General features: G+C 39.9%; 1 protein-coding gene across 1 annotated transcript in view; it reads right to left on the bottom strand.

Moving 5' to 3' along the window:
• The window catches only part of DNAH8 (dynein axonemal heavy chain 8), a 467,072-nt gene that overhangs the window by 447,154 nt on the left and 233 nt on the right, over nt 1–19,685 (bottom strand). The window contains exon 2 of the mRNA XM_071218442.1: nt 325–428. The gene's annotated coding sequence lies outside the window, so the exon portion shown is untranslated. The remainder of the gene's footprint in view (nt 1–324; nt 429–19,685) is intronic.

Genomic DNA, 19,685 nt, shown 5'->3' with positions numbered 1-19,685 from the left:
TCTGGAGGAAATCATGTACTTGCTGTGATGTTGCAGGGTCTTCTTCCTGGAAACTTATTCTTTTATTCAGTCATTGGATTCTGAGTCTGAAAACCAGTCCAGGTCTGGAAACTGGGCAAGAAATTGTGATTTTTAAAAATGGGTTCACAGCCTCAGCCTTCTCATTATCCAGCCATGATTTTTTTATTGTACAGACTGAACAATATGTTTGTCTGCCCATCTACTTTTAACTGGGGTGTCCCTGTTATTACCCTTATCCATAACTGTCTCTCTTCCCTGCCATCTGACACCCTGATCTTACTGCTCATGACAGTTTGCACCCACCTTGTTTCTGAAGGTTAAGTGTGCGACCTCTATTATTTTGGGATCCTTTCATTTCCATTGCCATCAGCAGCTCAGTTCCATAGCAGCACCTCCTACCATCAGCCCTACAGAATACAGAGGCACCACTGAGTTCTCAACAATGTTGGAGTCCTCCTCATGAACACTTTTCTGAAGTTTTGGTAAATGGCATGACCTACAGGCATTTCTGTGGAACACCGTCAACTGATGGATTTTCTGGCCATACCTAGAATATCTACTCTAGCAGGCCACTTCTTAAAATAACAATCATAAGCTGGGAAAATGGTTATCTTTGGGGAAGAGGGAAAATGCAGTGATGAGAAAGGGCATTGAGAGTTTCTGGGGTGTTGATGTCTTATTTTTTGACCTAGCTTCACTTTGTGAAAACCCAAAAAGCTGATTATTTGTGCACTTTAATGTGTGTTTATTAGATTTCTATTAAAAACAAAAGTTTTTTTAAAGGTAACTAACAAATGAAAAAAAGTGACATGAGGAACATTTTATACTGCAGGGTATAATTGGTCACTGAATAAAGACCATGCTTTATTCATTTTTTAAATGTTTTTAAATTCAAGGGACCCACTAAGATGACTTTCCTTTAAACTGTCCTCCCTAGGTTTTCATGAAATTTCCTACCTAGTTCTAGTCCTACCCTCCTTCTGTCTCCATTTCCTCCTCTTCCCTCTCAGTACACCTAAGAGAGAGTAAGTAGAGAAGAAAAGTTGCTGACTAGAGGCAAACAAGCTTCAAACCTTGACTCATTCACTAAATATGAGATTCTGGGAAGACTTTATCTGTATGAGAATTTTATTTCTTAATATGAAGTCAAGATAGTGATACTCTTCTTCCTCACAGGGTTATTCTAGATTCAAGGAAGAAAATGGGTATAAGCCATTTTGTAGACTGTGTCATAGGAATGCGTGACATTCCCCCACTGTTCTGTCCTTAACATTAGCCTTTTCTTTCAGCTTAATCTCTTCCTCCTTTGACAATTTAATTTACTTTTATGGCTTTAACTATCATCTCGTAGATAAGAATTCTTCAAGGAGATAAAAAATTAAAGTTATAGCTGTTTATATAACAGAGAAATAGAAAAATATGTAATTAATATATAATTACGTTTGGCCTCAGTGCCATAGTTTTCCTAGACTTTGGAAATAAGACTGATTGCTTATTTTCCCTCATGGAAAAAACTGTCTTTCACTTTTGCTATTTATGTCCTTTTGGTCTCATTCCTTTTCTCTATCTCATGGTCAGGAGCATTCTTTCAAGTCCTTGGTTTTCTATACTCTCTATGACTGACTGCTTCTCACTTCTACCCTATAGCAGTAGTTTTCAAATTTTAGCATATCAGAATCATATGGAGGAAAACATTATGCTACGTGAAAAAAGCCAGTCACAAAAGTAGATTGGTGGTTCCTGGAGGTAAGGGGAATGGGGAATGACTGCCAAAGGGTACAGGTTTTCTTTTTTGCAGTAATGAAAATGTTCTAAAATCAGATTGTGGTGATGGCTACACAACTCTGTGAATAAAAGCCACTAAACTGCATACTTTAAACAGGTGATTTATATCTCAATAAAGTTGTTATTTTTTAAAAATCACATGAAGGATTTGTTAAAGCACAGATTGCTGTGCCTCACCCCAGAGTTCCTGATTCAGTTAGGTCTAAAGTAGAACCTGAGAATATTCATTTCTAACAAGCTCCTAGGTAATGCTGCTAGTCCAGGCCACATTGTAAGAAACACTGCATGAGAGGCTCACACCGTCCAATAGAAATATAATGTGAGCCACACATATGTAAATTAGAATTTTTCTAGAAGCCACATAAAAAGGTAAAATGAAACAGGTGAAATTTAATTTTAATGCTGTGCATTATATAACCCAACATATACAAAATATTTCCATTTAAACATGTAATCAATAGAATTAAAATTCCATCTGATTAGAATTTCTCTCAGGACAAGTGAAGTCAAAGCATCTTTTCATATTTTTTGGCAATCTGCATTTTCTATTTTGTATAATTCTTATTTAATTTCTTTGCCCATTTTTTTCCTTTGGATTGTTTTTCTTAATACTTTTTCTATTTTAGGGTTTAGAAATTTTTCTTTAGTTGCTTGATTAGTCTTAGATTTTACTTCCCTTCCATGAAACTGGGACAGAATTCCCCCTGCCCACTCATATCTAAAGAAGCCTGAGAATTTAAAACCCTCCTTTTGCTGTCTCAAAAAAGAAATCCCACCTGCCTATTCCTCAAATTCAGTATTTTGGAACAGACATTTTCCCCTTATATCTTACTCGAATTCACCATTGCCTGATGGCTCGCAAAGGCCTAATCTACACAGATGCTGAGAAAATCCACGTTATACCAGTCAGTGTGGGTTATGTTACGCTATCATAACATATCTAAGTAGCTTACAAAACAGATATATTTCTCCCTCATGTTTCCTGTCCACTGAGTATCTCAGCTGCAGCTAATGGAGCAGGCTTTATCTGGAACACTCTTGGTCATCTTGGCAGAGGAGCAGAGACCATATGTTTCAGCTCACATGTTCAGTGGTCAAATCAATGACACAGTCACAACTAAGGAAGGAAGTGAAACCATTCTACAAGGTGAGAATCACTATTTGTGAGATTATACAGACCATGATACAAATACTGCTAAGTGCAGGCAACAGAAATATCACAAGTCCTATAAGGACATTGGATAGCTTGAAGGAAGTAAAAAAAGATAAAACTATCAGAATAGGGGTTTCTGGTGTCTAGTGGGATCAAATGGCTTCTCCCCAAGGTGGGAGCTTCTTTTTTCCTTCTAATGAGGGACACAAAGATGGTTCTTCTTCCAAGGTTCATACAGAGATAAGACTCCTCTGAGGCTGCTGGCTCCCTGGTCCTTCTCTGGCACTATATTGAGCCCTTATCTTAATGGCCTGTATCACCACCTGCTCAAGACCCTCAAGCCTCTGGGGACAGCCCTTTCAGCTTCCAAGCCTCTCCCTAGGACAGGGGTTCGTCACCTTTTGTTCCATGGATCCCTTTGCTTGTGAGGTGAAAACCACAGACCCCTTACTAAGTCCACACTATTATTTAATAAATAGATCACACCCACACCAACATGCCCCACAAGAATAATAGTTTTTTTTAGTTTTCAATTCAAGCTCATGGGCCCCTTGTTAAGAATCCCTGCCCTAGGAGAAAGAGGTAGTTAAGAATGTTTGTTCCACAAAACACTCAACTCAACATTCTGTTCTTGGTCATTTCATCTTGGCCTTTTACTTCAAGCCAAGAATTAAAACAAACAAACACAAGCTCACCCTAGTCCTTCACATCTTTGCCATTCACCACCCACCATGTGTAATTGGAGGTCTCATCTCTCTTGCAGCATAGCATGATCGCCATGCTTCCTGTACCATTCTTGTACTAATCAGTGCTGCTCACCAATATCTAGTTCTCTTCTCCTGGACACGTAGTAGGATTGCTCCTTCCTAGTTTCTTTGCAGTTGGTTCTGTGAGAAGTTCTGGGCAAGGAATTGAGAGAAGTGATGTTTGTCACTTCTGGGCTAGAGAATTCGTTAGTGTGAAAATCTTAAGTGTTCTCTCTGGAAAAAACTATTGATATCTTGGTTTATTTTTATTTTTTTACTGTTCCAGGTCTATCTTGATTGAAACAATAACATATCCTTTTCAGTTATTCAAAATACACATGGTGCATTAAAGACACAATTTTTTATGTCTTTAGACATATAATGGGTATAAAATGCTCTCCAACAGTTGAGGTAAAAATATAGCCCCAGCATGCTTTTCTCCCCAAATCAAATTAAATTTGTTCATGTACCAGATGCCATTTAGGTAGGAAGTTCAGAATCAGTCTATTGGGCAACTCTTACTTACCCTACATTGATTTCTCTCAAGGCATAGTCCACACACCGTCTGCATCAGAATCAACTTGGGTATTTGTGAATAAACACAGACTCCCATGCGACCGCACAAATCAGAATCCCTGGCAGTAGGATTCAACAGGCCTCACCCCAAGTCATTCTTACATACAGTTCACACATGATCTGGAATTCCTTCCCCACCCCCTACCTTATCTGTTTGATTCCCACATGACCTTTAGACAAGCTCTATCCAATAGAATTTTCTGTGATGGTAGAAATTTTCTATGCATGCACTGTCCAATATTAGCCACTAGTTACATGTAACTATTGAACTCCTGAAATGTGGTGTGACTGGAGAAACGAAATTTTTATTTGTGGCAATAGGTTATCATATCGGACAGCACAATTTTAGACTTTTAGTTCTTGAGAGTAAGAACTATATCTTCAATCTCTGACCCCACTGTGCTTGGCACAAACCCAGTAAATGAAAATTGAAATACGGAAGCAGACTTGGCCCAATGGATAGGGCGTCCGCCTACCACATGGGAGGTCTGTGGTTCAAACCCCAGGCCTCCTTGACCTGTGTGGAGCTGGCCCATGTGCAGTGCTGATGCACGCAAGGTGTGCCCTGCCATGCAGGGGTGTACCCCATGTAGGGGAGCCCCACGTGCAAGGAGTGTGCCCCATAAGAAGAGCCACCCAGCAGCAAAAGAAAGTACAGCCTGCCCAAGAATGGCACCGCACACACAGAGAGCTGACACAACAAGATGATGCAACAAAAAGAAACACAGATTCCTGGTGCCGCTGATAAGGATAGAGGCTGTCACAGAGGAACACACAGTGAGTTGACACAGAGATCAGACAACTGGGGGTGGGGAAGGGAAGAGAAATAAATAAATAAATCTTTTTTTTTATTGAAATAGGAAATTAGCTATTTCCATTTTTTGAGATTTCTGTTATATTAAGAAATAAAGAAATGCCAAAAATAGGGTTATAAAAATTCAGGTGTATTTCATATGTTTACATTATATTTGCAAAGCAGTTTTATTGCCCTATTTTCAAGATAATCACAGAATTTAAAAGTCAAGTGCCCATTGGTATCTGATGACAGTGCCTACAGAGTAGTCATAGAGTACTCCATTACCCTTCTGCTTTTGACTTAAGCAAATATAAATGATCTATTAAGACAAAATGAATCCTTCTTTCGGATCTTTCGTGTACCTTCAGTTAATGTGTATATGTGGGAATATAGACACTAGTGAATACAATCAGATCATTAAAACAAATATGATTTAGATTAGATTTAGGAAAAGCTAATTCCTCAAATTCTGATCTACTCAATGAGAATACTGAGGGAGGTTGTGAGAAAATTATTTGATTGGAGAATTCAGGACTTGAAGTTTCCCACTTCTGCTTGCCTATCATTTCTTCACCTACCTATCCACCTCTCAGAAAAAAAAAAAGCATAGTTTAAAGAATAACATTCTGTAGATTTGCAATAACGTTCCAACTTCTTTGAAGATAATTCATTGTTCTAGCTTTGTTTATCCCAAGCAAAATCCCGAGAACTTATAAACAATATATATTCTTATCAAAATATAAGAGTATAAAAGTTTTAACTCCTGCCTGAAGTGAGGCAAGGAATTAGGTATAAGGTAGCTATCATTAAACATATTTACCATTTCCCTAGCTTTGTCCACAAATGACTTGAGGTTTTCTACATAGAATGTAGAAAACTATAAATAAATTAGTATGAGGGAAAACCCAATTTTAAATAGAAGGTTCAGATCAGGGAACAAATTTGGAATGCAATATGCAGGCATAGTTTCCTACCCAGGTACAGATTTGACTCAGAATTCTGAGTAACAGATGTCACTCAGAGCTTTAAGGCAGTCAAAGTGAAAAGGGAAACATAACCAGTTACATAATTTGTAGTAGCAGAGAAGTCGGGTGTAGGCAGTATCGAAGGCCAGGACACGAGAACTCTGAGAAGGAAGATGGTTTATTTCGACTGGGTGGACTACTGTCCTAATAAAAACTGAGCCCCGAATAGAATTTTGGGGTTCCTTTTATACAGAGGAAATAAGAATGGGGAGTCAAATGGTGCTTGTATGCAAAAGGACTTTTTGTTAGTTTCTTCAAGTGTTTTATCTGAGTATTAAATAGATTATTTCCTCCAGGTAAGCTTGACTTAACATACGTCCCCCACATTCCAGGTGGGCTTTTAGCATGAACCCCCCGCATTCCAGGTGGGCTTGACACATTTGGCTTAAATCCTCCCTGAATATCCAAAGCCTATAGAGTCTGTACTTCTCAATTGGCTTTCTAGGCATATTTGGATATAAAATAAGTTTGAATTTATGCACAGGCTATATTAATTCTCTTGTCCATAGGGAAGATACATCACTTAATCCAAGGGTAGACAAACATTTCATGACATTTGAAGCTGAAAGAAAATCTCTCATGAGATTTCACATTGGGAACACAGACTAATCACGTTCACAATAACAAACCTACGGTAAATGCACTGGTCAGTTCTGTGGAGCAGTCTCTTCTAGAATCCCTTAAAGTATGCAGAAAATGCAATATTCAAAATGCAACAGTAAAACAGTCCTGGGGAAGCAGACTAGGCCCAATGGATAGGGCATCTGCCTACCACATGGGAGGTCCACGGTTCAAACCCCAGGCCTCCTTGACCCGTGTGGAGCTGGCCCATGTGCAGTGCTGATGAGAGAAAGGAGTGCCCTGCCACACAGGGGTGTCCCCCGCGTAGGGGAGCCCCATGTGCAAGGAATGTGCCCTGTAAGGAAAGCCACCCAGTGTGAAAGAAAGTGCAGCCTGCCCAGGAATGGCGCTGCACACACGAAGAGCTGACACAACAAAAAGAAACACAGATTTCTGGTGCCGCTGATAAGGATAGAAGCGGTCACAGAAAAACACACAGCAAATGGACACAGAGAGCAGACAACTGAGGGGGGTGGGGGGGAGAGAAAAAAAACAAAAACAAAACAGTCCTGAAGCGGGGTGGGTAAGACTTCTATGTACAAGCTCAGAACAGTATGGTTAGGTAGTCCATTTGCTGATGGGCCATCTGGTATTGTGTGGCTGACTGAAGGCAGATATATATTGTTTATAATCCAGTAATCTAATCAGCAGATGCTAGGGGGTTGACAGCCTTCTGTGAAGAGTGAGTCATCCCACACAGATTCTCACCTAAATAGGAATACTTCCTCTCTACTCTGTAGAGCACAGATTGAGTATCTGCAAATAAAAAATTATGTTCAAGTCTATAAAGTTCTATACAATAGAACAGGGGGGTTTCAGACAAGTCTTTTTTTTTTTTAAGTGCACATTTTGGAGCGAGTTGCTATATGGTGTGTCATGGATGTGGGCTCAGGCACAATAGAAACTTTGAGCAAATGACCACTTTATTACTCACACAGCGCAGAGGCTCCATAAGAGCAGGGGAAGAGATCCCACTGTGGCGCATCTCCCTGGGAGGCCAACTGCTCTGGTCAGTATCAGTTGTTGGCAGCTCCCCACACCCCACTTCATATTGAGAGGAAAAACAAATCTGTGCTGCCGGAGGGTGGGGTATTTAAACATCATAAGGAGAGGAAGTCCTGTGAATGACAGTTCTTGCCCTGATAAGCAGCTGAGGCTGCTTTTCCCTGGTTTTCAGGTTTAAGGTACGGTCAGACTGCTCCATTAGACCTAAAGTCTCAGGCAGGCTGTGGAATAGAAACATCTGCACACAAAGAAAAGGAAGGGGAGGGGGAGCAGATGTAGCTCACGCCTGCTTCCTATGTTCTAGGTCCTGGGTTCACTGCCCCATACCTCCTTTAAAAAAAAAAAAAAAAAAAAGGAAAAGGAAGCAGGTTAGGCAAGGGCTGGGAGATGGCTGCTGAGTGTGTCCCTGACTTCCCCAGAACACATGAGTTACCAGTATTTAGGGATTTCAGATTTGGCAGCCCTTGACCCTTATACCACATGGCAATTATTTCCTGGGGCTGAGTACAGAGCATTTGCCCACCTGCCTGGGCCCTTTGTGCACTTGAATACTCTGTCAGAAATAAAAACTTTTCAAAGAAGAAATTATCAATGGCTCACTCTGGCCACACAAAACTGAATAATGCTTGCATGAAAAGTATGGCATTTAGCAAAATGGCTCAATCCATTCTTTCTGAAAACAAAAATTAACTGTACATTTAAGTTCATTACAGGCATACCTTGTTTTATCGCACATTGCAGATAGTGTTATTTTTTACAAATTGAATGTGGCCACCCTGTGTCTAGCAAATCTTTTGATGCTATTTTTCTAACAGTATGTGCTCACTTGTGTCACATTTTGGTAATTCTTAAAATAGTTCAAACATTTTCATTTTTATATCTGTTATGATGATCTATGATCAGTGATTTTTGGTGTTACTATTGTAATTGTTTTGGGGTGCCACAAACCATGCCCAAAAAGATTTGGACTTAATTGATAAAAGTGTGTTCTGACTGCCCACTGACTGGCCAGTCCCCCATCTCTCTTCTGCTCCTTGGGCAGCCCTATCCCCTGAAACATGATAATAACCCTACAGTGGCCTCTATATGTGTTCAAAGAAAAGCTAAAAGTAAGTATAGTGAAGAAGGCACATATAAAGTCCCGATAGGCCAAAAGCTAGGCCTCTTGCACCAGTTAGCCATGTTGTGAATACAATGGAAAGGTTCTTGAAGGAAATTAAAAGTACTACTCCAGTGAACATGTGTATGATAAGTGAAATAGCCTTACTGCTTATATGGAGAAAGTTATAATGGTTTGGATAGAAGATCAAACCAGTCACAACATTCCCTTAAGCCAAAAACAAATCCGGAGCAATTTATGAAGGTTGAGAGAGGTGAGGAAGCTACAAAAGAAAACTCTGAAACTAGCAGAGGTTGGCGCATGAGGTTTAAGTTAAGAACCATCTCCATAACATAAAAATGGAATGTGAAGTAGTAGGTTACTGATGCAGAAGCTGCAGCAAGTTATCCAGATTTAGTTAAGGTAACTGATGAAGGTGGCTACACTAAACAACAGATTTTCAATGCAGATGAAACAGCATTATATTGGAGGAAGATGCTATCTAGGATTTTCATGGCTAAAGAGAAGTCAATGCCTGGTTTCAAAGATTTAAAGGACAGGCTGACTCTCTTGTTAGGGGCTAATGCAGTTAGTGATTTTAAGTTGAAGTCAATGTTTATTTACCATTCCAAAAATTCTTGACCTCTTAAGAATTATGCTAAATCTACTCTGCCTGTGTTCTATCAATGGAGTAACAAAGCCTGGATGACAGCACACATTTTTACATCATGGCTTACTGAATATCTTAAGCTCACTGTTGAGACATACTCAGAAAAAGATTCCTTTCAAAATATTACTTCTCACTGACAATGCACCTGGTCACCCAAGAGCTCTGATAGAGATGTGCAATGAGATTAATGCAGAACATCCCTTCTGCAGTCTATGTATCAAGGAGTAATTTTGACTTTCAAGTCTTATTATTTAAATGGAAACCTTTTGGAAGGGATTCACCAATCTAGTGCCTTAAATTAAGGTCATTTGTGATTCAGGTACGGGGCTCAAAATATCAACATAAACAGGAGTTTAGGGAAACGGACTTTGGCCCAGTGGTTGGGGCGTCCGTCTACCATATGGGAGGTCCGCGGTTCAGACCCCGGGCCTCCTTGACCCGTGAGGAGCTGGCCATGCACGGTGCTGATGCGCGCAGGGAGTGCCGTGCCACGCAGGGGTGTCCCCCGCGTGGGGGAGCCCCACGCGCAGGGGGTGCGCCCGTGAGGAGAACCGCCCATCGTGAAAAGAGTGTAGCCTGCCCAGGAATGGCGCCGCCCACACTTCCCGTGCCGCTGACTGACAACAGAAGCGGACAAGGAAACAAGATGCAGCAAATGGACACCAAGAGCAGACAACCGGGGGAGGGAGGGAAATTAAATAAATAAATAAATCTTTAAAAAACAAAACAAAACAACAACAAAAAACAGAAGTTTAGAAGAAGTTGATTCCAACCCTCATGTATGACTTTGAGGGGCTCAAGACTTCAGTGGAGGAAGTGTCTGCAGATGTGGTAGAAATAGCAAGAGAACTAGAATTAGAAGTGGAGCATGAAGCTGTCACTGAATTGCTGCAAACTCATGATTAAGCTTTAATGGATGAGGAGTTGCTTCTTATGGATGAGTAAAGTGTTTTGTGTGTGTGTGTGCACGTGCGTGTATGGAAAACAAATTATTTGTTCACAGTTAGATACAAGCAATTGCCTTGGCATTTTAGAACATCCTAAGGACAGCAAACCCTTTCAATTCCAATTTCCATTCACTAAGAGTTTACCATTTTCCCTTGCAGTTCATTTTTATGGCACCAGATGTGGATTGTTTGGCCTGATTTCAAGATCTAGGTGGGAAAGTTTGAACCTTTAGTCAAGTGATGACTCTCTTCAATTTAACTAAAGGCAGTCAGTTTAAAAAATGTTTTCTTTTCATTGATGGGATCCCTTTTAAACTGCAAGTTACTTATATATGGTTGATCCATGATGGAGTTAAAACTAGATTACATAATATATCCATAATATATTTGTGGTCCACTGAGATCTTCTGAAAAGTAATCACTGATTCTTCCTAGTGCAAAATGCCTGGCTTCCTCTTTAACAAGCCGAAGTATTTGCTGTAGAGTAGCACTGTACCCTCCTCTCCAAACACTGTATCAAGGTGATCAAGGGAGAGGTTTGTCTAAGGATTCTCAAACTCTCAGGGATCTCCTCTAAAAGTCTATCACAATGGTTAAACTAGCTTATTTATCCCAGAGAATGGATAACTTTGTGGCATAGCATGTTTTGCTATTATCAAGTGGCAAGCAGGTAAGACAGCTCCTCTGCCTTCATTAACTCATCCCAAAACCAAAAGCAGTCACGAACATAGGCGCTCAACCACCCTAGCCAGGTCTCCCTTGTAGCTACAGCCATTCTTCTTTCAGGTTAGTATATACAGACCATCAGTTGGTGTGGAAAAGATGGAAACATTGCTTCACCAGGGCACTTAAAGTCAGTGGACAGGGAAATGAGCCACATCTGGCACGTTGGGCCAAAGGTCATAGCAGCAGCCTATAAGCTCCAGTCCCCAACTTAAACTTCTTACCTATAGAGAAAAGCTTAATCAAGTGCAATCGATTTGCAGCAGGCCAGGGGACTGAGTGGGAACAAGAAGGTATATGTCACAGAACTCTGGATGTAAACATAAATCAAGAACTTCATATTGGGTACATTTTTCAATACTCTTTACAGGCCAACTTTAAAGTACATACCTGAAGCTAGGAAAGGTGTGACTTGGGTCATTCCACCCAAGGCAGTTTTCTCCAAGTGAGACATTCTCTTGGGTGTGAACGTTGATTCTCCCAGGACCACTCTGAAGAGAAGTCTTGCCTCTCTGAGACTATCCTCAAAAGGCAGGAGCGCTCTACCTCCACTGCAGTTCTGGGACTGAGCCTTCACTTTGCCCAACCCTTCTTAAACCTGTTTATACTTCATCTAATCCTTAGTGCTCTTAGGTAACCCTCATGTAATATTTTGATTTGTTCTTAATTATTTTTCCTGGATTCAAGTGGCATGTTCTATTTGCTGAAAATTCTCATTGGCCAGTCATAGCACATTTCAGTTAAATTCTCTACACAAATATCACCTCCCTCTCCTTTTTTGAAACTCTGTGGTCCTAATCAGAGACTTTCATTCCATGATTTTATTCATTCTTCTCTGAAAAATTTCTTGAGTTGTATCTTAATAAAAACACAAGAAACTAGATGTGGTGCTGCAAATGGGGATTGACCTAAAGTCTGGGGTTGATTCTTCTTGTCCTGATTATGCCCAGTGATTTGCTGGCCTCTTTGGCCATGACAGCATGGAGGGCTAATTTTTCTAATTGTCTGCGGTTTCCAGGACCTTTTCCTGGATTATAATAGCTTACTTCTAAAAATTTTTTGGGTTATTTCCCCCTAAACACATTATATATGATCTGGCACACAAGGAAGCTTATCATTTCTCTTTGCAGGCATACAAGCCTAATGAGAAGTTTTACAGCATATTCCCAAAGGTCAGGCAGCTTTCTCTCCTGAAAAACTGTTACCAATAAACCTAGAGGTCACTGTATACCCACCTGCTTTAATAAGGCTGGTTCTAGCACTCATTTCAAAAGAGACCTTTTAAAATCTCTTGATCTAAGAAACTGCTTTTAATGTCTACCTGGTTTTAAGTTTTTTAAAAATTCATGAACACATCTTTCTTCCAATCCTGAATTGACCATTTTTAGCATCAGAACCTTGTAAAGGCCTTTTCTTTTCTTAAATCCAAAAGGTGTATCTGATAGAGATTCAAATGCTTTACCTATAGTAGATTCAGAAACTCATTTTCTCTCTTATGACCATGCTGTCGTCATCCCTTTTCCCTCCTTACCCCCAACCATCAACCCTCAAATAAAACTGGAGGGTTCCTTTTTAAACAAATTTCATGCTGTGCAAAGGAGCAGACTCTAATCTTCTCAGGGTCTGTGCTAACCCTGGTTAGTGTTAGGTGGGAATCAGAGTAGGCTATACACCTTGGTCAAACATCTCTAAACAGGGAAGCTTGCTCACAGTGATTTTGGGATGGAGGCTATACAATCTCAACACTTATGAATACCAAGCTGCTCAGAATCAAGATAAGATTGTGAAAGTGATTTCTTGAGATGGAATCTACTCCTGGTGAAGATGCTGTAAACATTGTTGAAATGACACCAAAAGATTTAAAATATTATGTAGATTTAGTTGATAAGGCAATGACAGGGTTTGAGAGGACTAACTCCAATTTTGAAAGAAGTTCTCCTGTGGATAACATGCTATCAAACAGCATTACATACTACCGAGAAATCTTTCACCAAAGGAAAAGTCAATTGATGTGGCCAACTTCATGTTGTCTTATTTTAAGAAATTGCCACAGCCATCCCAACGTCAGGAACCACCGCCCTGATCAGTCAGCAGCCATCAACATCATCCACTAGCAAAGATCGTGCACTAGCAAAAAGATTACAACTTGCTGAAGGATCAGGTGATGGTTAGCATTTTTTAGAAATAAGGTATTTCTTAAACTAAGGTGTGTACAAAAATTTTTTTAGACAATGCTATTGCAGTTTATAGATTACAGTATAAATATCAATTTTATAAGCACGGGGAAACCAAAAAAATTCACGACTTGCTTTGAGATATTTGCTTTACTGTGGTGATCTGGAACTAAACTGCCAAAGAAGTCTGTATAATAAAATATCAGCAGGAGATAGGAAGATAATGGACTTTCTTGTCTCTAAAGCAAGAAAGCATGTGTCCAAATACTACAAACGTGGCTTAAAATTATTTAGATGTAGGTTAAATATAAGGATGACCACAGCTTGGCTGTTCTATGCCCCTTAAAATACTTTCTTATTTGAGTGAACACCCATTTTACTGATTTGGCCTTCCTAGGTCATACAAAGTCCTGGTTTTATATGAACAGGGATTCCATATTGAACTCATGCAATTTAACCTGAAACTAGTTCTTGAATCAAAGCCTGAAAGAACCTTTGAAGCTAAAAACATTCTTTTGAAAAAAAAATTATTTATCTAATTATAACGCAGATGTGCATTATCAACAATTTAGAAAATAAAGAAAAAATTAGACCATTTTTTTCTCCCCAACTTAAAATTTTTTTATTTTTAAAGACTTAGATAATATAAATGTTACATCGAAAATACAGAGGAGGAAGCCGAGGTGGCACAAGAGAATGATCACCTCTCCCCGACTCCAGAAGGTTCCTGGATCAGTTCCTGGAGCCACCTAATAAGAATACAGGCAAACACAGAAGAACACACAGCAAATGGACACAAAGCAGACAATGGGGGAGAGGGGAGAAATAAATAAATCTACCTTTAAAAAATATATATAGGGGATTCATGCGGAATGGATGTAGCTCAGTGGTTAAGCACCTCTTCCCATGTATGAGGTCCCAGGTTCAATTCCTGGTACCTCTTTTGAAAAAAAAAAAAAAGTGATTGAAATATTCAGTTAATATCAATAAAATTTGGGGGTTTGGATTTTCAGAAAAAAAAATATATATATATATACCCCATTTTTCCCCATTAAGGTGGTACATTTGTTACAATTGATGAACACGTATCAAAGCACTACTACTAAACATGGTCTATAGCTTATATTATAGTTTACACTTGGCATTGCACGATTTTATAGGTTTTGACAAAATGTTTAACAGCCTGTATCCATCATTGCAATGTCATGCAGTACAATTCCAATTTCCCAAAAATGCCCCATGTTATACCTATTCTTCCCTCTCCCTTCCCACAGATCCTCTGGTGGCTACTGCCTTTATATGAATGATACAAGTTCTTCCATTGCTAAAATAATAAGTCTACTTTGGCCCACAACTGCATTCCCCACTTATGTTTGTTCATTCCGCAATCTTGAGGACTTTGGGATGGAGATGCCCACTGTTTCTGATTAAGAGGGGGCTTAGATGGATGGAACTGGAGCAGATGGATAGAACTGTCTTGCTTGCAGTTGTAGCTACTCACTGCTTTTTTGGGGAATGGGCGTTGTCCATCATCATCCTTTTGTTAGTTGTCCTGGGCTAGTCCAATTAACTGGAGATGAGGTGCTGCAACTCTGCTGAGATCTAGGGCCTCCCCAACTTTTTATTTGGAAAAATTTCAAACTGACAGAATGCAGATATGCAGACAATGGGTTCTGCCAGTTTTTAAGGCTGAGCCACAAATTTGTTCAGAGCTCTTGCCAGTCAAAGTGAAAAGGAAAAACAGCAAGTTATATAATTCATATTGACCATAAGGAGAACATACATTATTCAAGGTAGCCAAGTATTTCATGACATTTGGCTCAAAAATCCTCTTGTATTCATCTAAAGAACACAAAGCAATGTCACATACATGAGAGCAGCGAGCATACAGTAAAAGCATTGCTAAGTTCTGTAAGCTATGTCTTCTAGAATCCCTCAAAATAGGCAGAGGATATATGGTATGAGAGGTAGAGCAGCGTCGGAGTTAAGAGAAGGTACTCTAGAGAGCCCAAGTACTAGCATCTGAATCCTGGCTCCATCATGTATTAGTTGTGTGGCCAGATTAAGTAATTACTTAATCTGTTTGTGCCTTAGTTTCCTGATTTATAAAATGCTGTGATTAACACTTACCTCAAAGGGATGTTACAAGGATTAAGAGAGTTAATGCCCATAATGCATACAGAGCAGTACCTGGCACATACAGTAAGCATTGTTATTAAAGTATATGCTAATAGCACAGAAGGGCACTTAAACCTGTTAAGGTACCCCAGAGGAAAGGTTTCCTTGAGAGAAGTTATCTATGCTGGGTCTAAACCTCCTTGGTCTACTATGTAACTGCTATAATGACATTGGCTGAATTACTTGAGCTTTGTCATTGTAAACTTTGTATCCCCATGTGCTAAAAGAAGGATATGATGTAAGCTGTTGATATAATAAGCTAATATTTGTGAAATTAAGTGAGAATATATAAAGATTAGATGAGCAAATGTCACAGAGCATGGCAAGTATAACAATAAATACTAGTTTCTTCTTGGATCTGGTAGAAAAGTAAATAAATTACTCTTCCATTCAACTTTTACTTGTGTCTATTTTTCCCAATTACTTTGTTAGGAAAAAATTGTACATAAATATCCATTCAGATTTAAGTGATCAATTTAATACAACTCTCTGGTCTTTTTCATTTCCATGGAAATGTCTTGGCCTGTAGTCAAGTCCATTTTTTGAGGCACATTGTACCTATCTGATGGAATAGTTAAGTACAATACTTTGATTTCCATTAGGCAGAACTGTCCCTTATCTGCAGTTCCATTTCACTTTTTACAGATTTCTGTAATAGTTCATTCAATTTTTATCTTGATTTGTTTAAAAAAATACTTGTGGTAATTAGTTAGATATTTATATGTTTATCTCCTTTCCTAAACTGTGCTTTTTGAAAAACTGTTATAGCCATAGTATCTGGACAGAAACAAGCACATTGTAAACTGACTCTCAATGTTTGGTGAAATGATCAGAGTAGGATTTGAAGTGTCCTGTTATAAGCAAATCAATTTAATATAAAATTGGGAGATTATCTTGGAATTAATATGAAAATGATAGAATCTTAGCCTGATGCTCTCTTTTGAGAATGAGATCACCAAACCAAGGAAAGTTAAGTGATTTGCCCAAGGTTATCCAGATAGTTAACGGCCAGAGCCAAGACTAGAATCTCAAACTCCATTAATCAGTCAGAAGACAATCCACTTCACTGGCCTGCTTTAGAGATCCCAGCAATTTGCCATCTATCTCCACTTCACTATGGAAGCAGCTATACTTGGTCACCAAGCACTATTTTTTTTTTATTTCTCTCCCCTTACCCCACCCCCATTGTTTGCTCTTTTGTGTCCACTTGCATTCTTGGTGGCACTGGGAATCTGTGTCTCTTTTTTGTTGCATCATCTTGCTGCATCAGTTCTCTGTGTGTGTGGCGCTATTCCTGGGCAGGCTGTGCTTTTCACGCGGGATGCCTGTCCATGAGGGGTGCACTCCTTGCACACGGGGCTCTCCCACGCGGGGGACACCCCTGTGTGGCATGGCACTCTTGCGCGCAACAGCACTGTGCGTGGGCCAGCTCCACAAAGATCCAGGAAGCCCTGGGTTTCAACCCTGGACCTCCTATATGGTAGATGGATGCTCTATCAGTTGAGCCATATCCGCTTCCCTCACCATTCACTTTTGTTGCTTGATATACTTGACTCTGCTGACTCCCTCTTCATCTTGAAATTTTTTTCCTACCTTGGCTTTGGAGGTATTACACTCAGTTCTCCTTTTCTCTCTCCGGCCATTCTTCCTCAGACTTCTCTGTGGGCTTCTGTTCATCTGCTACTCTCTTTTAAAATTAGTGCTGCCCAGGGTTCTATCTTTAGTCCTCTTTATTACTGTTTCTATATTTTTTCCCTGATTGATCTCATTTATGCTTATGGCTTAAATGACCAATTATAGGTTAATGCCTTCCAAATCTATTTTAACTCAGACTTCTCATTCATGGACCTGTGTAATTTGACTGCTTATTGAACCTTTCCTCTGGACATGGAGGGTTCCCTCCATCAAGTCACATTCACACTGTTGTTGCCTTTCAGACAGCCTAATAAATTGCACCTTTCTTTTCCACAGATATTGTAAAAGAGAATGCAGCAGAAGACTAAATACCACCTTTCACACTGACTGTATTAGTTTCAAATTACCACAAGCTTAGTGGCTTAAGCCAACACAAATGTATTAAATTACAGTTATAAGTCCTAAAACCAAGGTGTTGACAAGTCTGCATTCCTTCTGGGACCATAGGCGAGAATATATTGCCTTGATTTTTCCAGCTTCTTCAGGCTTCCTGCATTGCTTGGCTCTATCTTCAAGGTCAGCAGTGTAGCATCTTCAAATCTCTTTCTGATCTCTGCTTTCATTATCACATCTCCTTCTCTGACTCTGACGTTCTGCCTCTTATAAGAATACTTATGATGACATTGTACTCACTCAAATAATCCAGGATAATTTCCCCTCCTGTCAAGTCCCTTTTGCCATGTAAGTGACATATTCACAGATTCCAGAGATTAGGATATGGACATCTTTGAGGGTCATTATGCAATCTACCACAACTGACAAAATTGGTATTGACTATTACTGCAGAGAACTTCCTAATGCCAAGCTCTGGAATTAAATACGCTTAGTCACTGCAGGGCCCTGGACCAGGACCTCTCACCTTCACCAGCAGTCCTGCTCCCAGAGCAGAGGAAACCACCACAATAACTTCCTGAAGGCAGCTTTCTTCTAAGAGAAAAAGATGGGGATTAGTTACATGTGTACAGTTTCTCCTTTTAAATTCACCAGTCAGGAAGTTACTCGTCCCTAGAGAGTTGGCGGTACTGTGAAAGGTCAGGAATATTATACTGATAGATGTCACTCAATATGGAAAACGGTATTTTGAGTAGAGAAGAAATGTTTCCCCAACAAAGATAAACATATGTGAACACATCATCATACCTCACAAACCTGATTATCTTCCTAGGAATGTCACTAACATTATCTATAACTTAAGTAAGAAATCTGTGAATAACCTAATCTTTGTTCCCATCTTGCTAAATGCTAGTACCATGTACACCAGCACCCACACTAAAAACTTAGCCTACTCATTTAGCCCCCACTCATTTTTGTCAATTCTGTCACCCTATCAATCCTCATATTCCCACCTCAACATTTCCACTGTCAATGCCTTGGTTAAGGCGCTTATCACTTCTTATCTTTTGTTTTTCCTGTCCGTTTTCACTTCTGTGCCTCTATTCATGAAGCTTCCTTCGTCTGGAATTATCTCCTTCCCAATTACTCCCCCCACTCCCTCTCCACACACATCCTGGACCTCCAGCTTTCCTTACCTGCAAACAGAACTGACTATGCAGTCAGTGCCAGATTTGAACCCAGATTTCTCAGACTCCAAAGTTCATGCTTTTAACTACTCTTGCTCAACTGCTTTCTCTCATAATAAAAAAAAATATATTTTAATAAGTCTACTTTATTTTTCTTCCCCTCCCCCTCCCTACTGTTTTTGCTGTCTGTGACCATTCGCTGCATGATCTTCTACATCTATCTCTTTTTGTCTTTTCTTCTCATTTTTCTCTTCTAGGATTCACCAGGATTTAATCCTGGGGACCTGAGTGGAGAGCAGTTCCCTGTCAATTGCATCACCTCAGTTCCTGGTCTCTGCTGTGCTTCACCTTGACTCTCCCCTTCACCTCCCTTTTTGTTGCGTAATCATCTTGCTGTGTGACTCACTTGCTGGACACTGGCTCACACACAGGCACTCACGTGGGCACTCAGCTCGCGCACAGGCGCTTTCTGTTCTTTTCCACCAGGAGACCCCAGGGATGGAACCCTAGTCCTCCCATATGATAGGCAGAGGCCTTATCACTAGACCTTATCACTTGAGCCACAGCCGCTTCCCAAAAATAAAAATATTTTAAAGTCTAACGGGATTTATAGCTTACAAGGCATGCTTGCATACATTGTTTCATTTTAACCTTACAATTTTCCGACTTAGGCAGAACCGATATTACTATTCCCACTTTAAAAATGAGGAAACTGAGAGGGTAATTGGGTGATTTGCCTAATACCGTGGATGATAAATGCCAGCGTTGGCCTCAATATTCAAATTCAAGGCTTGTCCATCACACCCTGCGGCTAAATTAAGAAGGGTCACTTAATACGTTAAGTAACGAGTAACATTAAAGGCGCTCTCAGTCCCTCCTAGTCCCTCTCCTTTGAGAACTTTCCGGCGTTCTGCTGAAGTTGCCATGTGGCCGCGCCAGGCTGGACAAGAC

Source organism: Dasypus novemcinctus, chromosome 11 (genome assembly GCF_030445035.2).
Source record: "Dasypus novemcinctus isolate mDasNov1 chromosome 11, mDasNov1.1.hap2, whole genome shotgun sequence".
NCBI classification, from domain to species: domain Eukaryota; kingdom Metazoa; phylum Chordata; class Mammalia; order Cingulata; family Dasypodidae; genus Dasypus; species Dasypus novemcinctus.
This window is presented reverse-complemented; position numbering and strand designations above follow the sequence as displayed.